At 39.1% G+C, this 6579-nt stretch overlaps 1 protein-coding gene across 8 annotated transcripts in view; it reads right to left on the minus strand.

The window, feature by feature from the left end:
• Positions 1 to 6579, minus strand: part of NCK1 (NCK adaptor protein 1) — an 80052-nt gene that overhangs the window by 37427 nt on the left and 36046 nt on the right. Inside the window, exon 2 of one of the 8 annotated variants that reach the window (XM_060408785.1) lies at positions 4565 to 4810. The gene's annotated coding sequence lies outside the window, so the exon portion shown is untranslated. 8 annotated transcript variants of the gene reach the window in all.

Raw genomic sequence — 6579 nt, forward strand, 5'->3', positions numbered from 1 at the left:
ATTCAGAATTCTATATTCAGTGAAAATATCCTTCAGGTATGAAATGAAATAAATATATTCTCAGATGAAGCAAAATATTATTTTGTTGCCAACACTCTAGCTCTAAAAGAAATGTAAAAGAAGTTTCAAGGCTAAAACTAGTAAAAAAAAAAAATTGTATCAGAGGGAAACAAAACTTCAGGAATGTTGGAGGAGCAATAAAAATGGGAACTATCCCTAGGTGAATATAAGAAGATTAATTTTCATCTCTTAAGATCTTCAAAATATACACAGCTCTTGAAAGGGAATACTGTAACATTTACATGGGGGGAGCTTTCAACCTATATATGTACAATTCATATGACAATCATCATGTAAGTGGATAGAGCAATGGAACCTAAACAGATATTAAGGCTTTATGTTCTAGCTTAAGTTGTAAAATAGAAACTTAAAAGATATATGAGGAGGTGAGAGGGTGGTGGCGGGGGGAAGAAGGAGTAAAAGTGTTAGTCACTCAGTCACATTCAAGTCTGCAACCCCATGAACTGTAATAGCCCACCAGACTCCTCTGTCCATGGACTTCTCCAGGTAAGAATACTGGAGTGGGTAGCCATTTCCTTCTCCAGAGAATCTTCCTGACCCACGTGGGTCTCTTGCATTGCAGGTAGATTCCTTACCAACTGAGCCACCAGGAAAGTATAATGTTAAATTTAATATATTATACTTATATTTAATAATATGGGGAAAATTAAATATTAAATATATGGTATATTATTTAGAACATACTACTAAAAAGTCTTTACAGCAACTACTAAAAAGAGGGACAAAGAGATACAGCCAAAAACTGATACATTAAAACAGATATTTAAAAAATACTCAATCCAAAAGAAGGAAAAGGAAAAATGGGAACAAAAAACACAAGAAACAAACAGTAACAAATACTAAAACTCAAATGTATCAATAATTATATAAATGACCTACAAGATTAAATTAACAAATAAGACCCAACTGTTACCAAAAATCCATTTTAAATATGATGCTATATAGGTTAAAAGTAAAAGGATCAAGCATGTATTATTTCAAAAGAAAGCTGTAGTGGCTGTATTAATATCTAACCACATAGATTTCAGAATGAAAATTACCAGGGGCTTCCCAGGTAGCTCAGAGGCAAAGAATCCACCTGCCAATGCAGGAGATGTGGGTTCGATCTCTGGGTCTGGAAGACACCATGGAGAAAGTAATGGGAACCCACTCTAATATTCTGTAGATCTGGTAGACAGAGTGCCTGAAGAACTATGGACAGAGATTTGTAACACTGTACAGGACTCAGTGACCAAAACCATCCCAAAGAAAAAGAAATGCATGAAGGCAAAATGTCTGTCTCCTGAGAAACCTGTATGCAGGTCAAGAAGCAACAATTACAACCAGACACGGAACAACAGACTGGTTCAAAATTGGGATAGGAGTAAGACATGGCTGTATACTGACACCCTACTTATTTAACTTACATGCAGAGTACATCAAATAAAATGCTGGGCTGGATGAATCACAAGCTGGAATCAAGACTGCTGGGAGACGTATCAATAACCTCAGTTATGTAGATAATACCACGCTAATGGCAGACAGTCAAAAGGAACTAAAGAGCCTCTTGATGAGAGTGAAAGAAAAGAGTAAAAAAGCTGGCTTAAAACTCAACATTCAAAAAATGAAGATCATGGCATCCAGTCCCATCACTGCATGACAAATAGATGGGGAAACAATGGGAAACAGTGACAGAGTTTATTTTCTTGGGCTCCAAACAAAATCACTATGAATGGTGACTGCAGCCATGAAATTAAGACGCTTGCTCCTTGGAAAAAAAGCTATGACAAACCTACACAGCATACTAAAAAACAAAGATGTCACTTTGCCAACAAAGGTCTATACAGGCAAAGGTATGGTTTTTCCAGTCATGTATGGATGTGAGAGTTGGACTATAAAGAAGGCTGAGTGCCGAAGAACTGATTCCTTCCAACTGTGGTACCGGGGAAGACTCTTGAGAGTCCCTTGGACTGACTGCAAGATTAAACCAGTCAATTCTGAAAGAAATCAACCCTGAATATGCATTGGAAGGACTGATGATGAACCTGAAGCTCCAATAGTTTGGCCACTTGATGTGAAGACCCAACTCACTGGAAAAGCCCCTGATGCTGGGAAAAGATTGAAGGCAAAAGGAGAAAAGGGTGGCAGAGGATGAGTTGGTTAGATACCATCACTGACTCAACGGACATAAATCTGAGCAAACTTCAGGAGATGGTGAAGGACAGGGAAGCCGTGCGTGCTACAGTCCATGAGGCCGCAAAGAGTCAAATACGACTGAGCGACTAACACTTACTTAATTACTGTGAAACCAAAAGGATGTTCTTTGAAATGATCAAGAAAATCGTCCTCTCTCAAGCAAGAATGACCAAGAAGACAACTTGTCTTATTGTTCAGTGGAAGGTAGAACTTTTGAGGATGAAGCTGAACTATTTGGCTGACACTATTTCCAAACAATGTGCAGAAGCAGCAGTATGGCTTCCCTTGAATGCTAATACTAAAATGCAAGTAGAGAAATAAAGATAGAATTGTTCTCTTGTCAAGTGGTAAACAGAAATTTAAATATTAAGTTGAAAAACTCTCTGCCTACATATACTAGAAAAAATGAGAAAGCACTATGTTCAGAACAGAACACTAAGGTTGTGGCCAAGGACCCCTTGATAAAGAGATTAGTACGGTTGTGAAATTAGACTTAATTAGACACCCAAGCAGGAAACAGCCAATCTGAACTGGAAGTAGAAGAAAGATTGTCAGTTTTCTTAGAAGACTTTTACATGGTGGGACCACAAACCTATTCAGTTGGGAACCCAGGATATTCTTCAAGACATGAGAACAAGGACCCCAAAGGCGATTCTGAAATCATGAAGGCTGCCTCCCCAGTTTCCAAAGAGGAGGCTATTACTTGGGGTCTCAACAGGCCTGACAAGACTCCCAGCCCAAAGCCACGGGGGCCAGGCCAGTAGAACCACTAGTATGCGAGGTCTCATACACTAAATTATTATTTAATAATAAATGCTTTGCCACTGATTAAATTAATATATTTAATTAAAAGTTAAATATTTAATATTTAAATGGGAAATTAAAAAAAATATTCTTTTTTCTTTCTGGCCACATTGTACAGTATGCGGGATCTTAGTTCCCAACCAGGGATTGAACCCATGCCCCCAGCATTGGAAGCATGGAATCTTAACCACTGGACCACCAGGAAGTTCTAGACAAAATACTTGAACAGATACTTCACCAAAGAAGACATATAGAGAGCACATAAGCGTATGAAAATATCTTCAATATCATTAGTTATTACAGAAATGCAAATTAAACCCACAAAATGCCATCACTGCACAGCTATTAAATGGCTAAAAAGAGAAAGGAGGTAAGGAAGAAGGAAGGAAAGAAAGAAAGGGAAAAAGGGAGCAAGGAAAGCGAGTGAAACAGAGGAGGAGGAAACACAAAAACTGACAATAATAGGTGTGAATGAGGCTGCAGAGCAGCTTGAATCCATACACTGCTTGTTGGAATGCAAAACAGCACAGTCACTATGGAAAACAGCCTGGCAGCTTCTTATAGAATTAAACATAACTTACATAGGACACAGCTATCTCACTGAGTCAGACTCAAAAGGCTACATATGACATTCTGGAAATGCAAAACTAACGTGAACAAAGATTAGATCAGTGGCTTTCACAAGTTAATGGTGGGAAGAAGGTAAAACTACAAAGCAAGAAGGAAATTTTTTTTTCTTAAACAGGTGAAGGAACTGTTCTGTACAAACACTGTGGTGTACATCACTCCAGGTATGTGTCAAATCTCATTTATACCCCAAAGTGTGAATCCTACTGTACATAAACTAAAATAAATATACAGCAGAAAACATTCATTAGTTGGCCTTAAATGTAACTATTTTTACTCATATATGGTATTGTATCATCACTCAATATACATTCACCAAGTTTTGCAGATCTTCCAAATGCTGACATCTTTGTAACACTGCACTTCAAGCAGTCTCTAGTAATTTCAGAGTGGAAACAGAAACTGAACATCTCAGTCTAATGAAAACAGTTTGGGCCTTATGAACTCCCTAAAAGGTCCACTTTAGGAACATTGTTGTTGTTGTTACTGTTGTTCAATTGCTAAGTCATTGCGACCCCATAGACTGTAGCCCATAAGGCTCCTCTGGATTCTTCCCACTGAGCCACCAGGGAAGCCCCTTTAGAGAACTGCTTATCTAAATGTGGGAATAACATCAAGCCAAACACCTAAAAATAAGTTCTTCCCAACCTACTTTTATAAATTCATTCAGTTCAGTTCAGTCACTCATTTGTGTCCGATTCTGCAACCCCATGAATCGCAGCGCGCCAGGCCTCCCTGTCCATCACCAACTCCCGGAATTCACCCAAACTCATGTCCATCAAGTTGGTGATGCCATCCAGCCATCTCATCCTCTGTCGTCCCCTTCTCCTCCTGCCCCCAATCCCTCCCAGCATCAAAGTCTTTCCAATGACTCAACTCTTCACATGAGGTGGCCAGAGTATTGGAGTTTCAGCTTTAGCATCATTCCTTCCAAAGAAATCCCAGGGCTGATCTCCTTCAGAATGGACTGGTTGGATCTCCTTGTAGTCCAAGGGACTCTCAAGAGTCTTCTCCAACACCACAGTTCAAAAGCATCAATTCTTCGGCGCTCACCTTTCTTCACAGCAACTCTCACACCCATACATAGTGATAACATTAAGTCATGTTAACAATCATCTTCATACTGTGCAGGATAGGGACAGAATGAGAGAGGGTCATGTTTGCTACCTATGTTTGAGTGCTCAGTCACTTCAGTCACATTCAATCTTTGCAACCCCATGGACTGTGGCCCGCCAGGCTCCTCTGTCCATGAGATTCTACAGGCAAGAATACTGGAGTGGGTTGCCGGGCCCTCCTCCAGGGAGTCTTCTGGACCTAGGGACTGAACCCGTGTCTCTTTCGTCTTCAGCACAGGCAGGCAGATTCTTTACCACTAGCGCCACCTGGGAAGCTTCTTGCTATGTATATAGATCATGATAAATATGACCATTTGGGGGAAGCCAGTTATTATATTCCAAGGAAAAAGTAAAGAACCAGCTAGCGATTCAAAAGGGAAATCTCCCATGCTAATACAAATGCAATTTTAGAAATCTAGTGTACTTTAGTACATAACCTGACAACTTCCTGTTTCTGATAAAAATCAGCAGAGTGACAATACCCAAGTGACTAGCTCCGGAAGTTAGGTTGGGCTACAGATTTCTCAGTAAACAATGAAGAAGGGGAAATCCCCAAATAACTAACTTCAATGTGCTCATCCTGAAAGACTCCCAGTATGTCTAGAGGGGTTACTGGGATGATACCCTTTTCCCAACAGACTAAAACCTGAGAACATGTATATTCAGAGCAACCATCACCACGTGGAACCTGGCAATGAAGCTGAGAGGCAAAAAAAGATTATTTTTTTAGCCTCTAAACTTAATCATTCTTCTGTCTAGAATCTATCTCTGAAATTTTCAGTTCACAAGCGAAAAAGTACCTTTCTGTTAAAAACAAACTGAAAGGGTCACATACAAGAATGAAAGGCATCCGAACTGACTGGGAAAAAAAAGTATTAAATTTAAAAGAGAGAATAGTAGTATAAGAAGACTTCAGATGGAAGAAAAATGAAAAAACAAGAATACAAAAAGCTAGACAAGGATTAAGGAAACTCTAACATTAGCAAGTATAGATACTTTCAGATTTAACAATTCTGTGTGTATGTGTGCCTGTACATGTACATATAAACACTTTGCAATAGGCTAATGATAGCTAACACTGAACACTATGTGGTGCTTATAAACAACCAAATCACTGGTTTTACCAAGCTTTCACTTGTAAATATTTACCAGGTTTGTTTGTTTGTTTTCAAGGTCCTACCGTGTGTTGAGCTACAAAACTAAAGCTGTCCTGGAAGAGCTTACAGACTAGTGGGAAAAGTTTTACTTCTTGTTACTATTATTTTACCTATAATGCTGACTTATCTTAAACACATGTCACTTCCGATCAGAATCACAAACTATGCCAACTGCATGCATAAATTAGGTCCAGTGTGTTGCTACTGTTTACATATTTATTTGGGTTTCCATGGTAACTTAGCCTCTCTTTTCACTTTATAAACTCTGAGCTGCCAGAACACAGCAATTTTAAAATGTGATATAAAAACATATGGCCTGCCTTGAATTTCAAAGGCCTAAAAAACAAAAAATATAATGGTCCTAAGAAGGCAAGCTTGGTATCAGGTTAAAACAGGACAGATCCAGAAGAGCAGCGTAACAAGTTCTAAGAGAGAGGCTCTACATTCTGACTTCATTCTCCTCACACAGGGTAATGCGAAAAAGGAAACCACTAATAGTTGGAGGAGAGCTTTTCTACTCCATGAGTCATCCATCCTGGAGGTGCTGGTAAATACAAACTATCTTCCTGAGACATGGAAGGAGGCATTTTACTCAGCCTTGTCTGCCTCTAACCCCTAAC

This window comes from Ovis aries, chromosome 1 (genome assembly GCF_016772045.2).
Source record: "Ovis aries strain OAR_USU_Benz2616 breed Rambouillet chromosome 1, ARS-UI_Ramb_v3.0, whole genome shotgun sequence".
In the NCBI taxonomy this organism is placed as follows: Eukaryota; Metazoa; Chordata; class Mammalia; order Artiodactyla; family Bovidae; genus Ovis; species Ovis aries.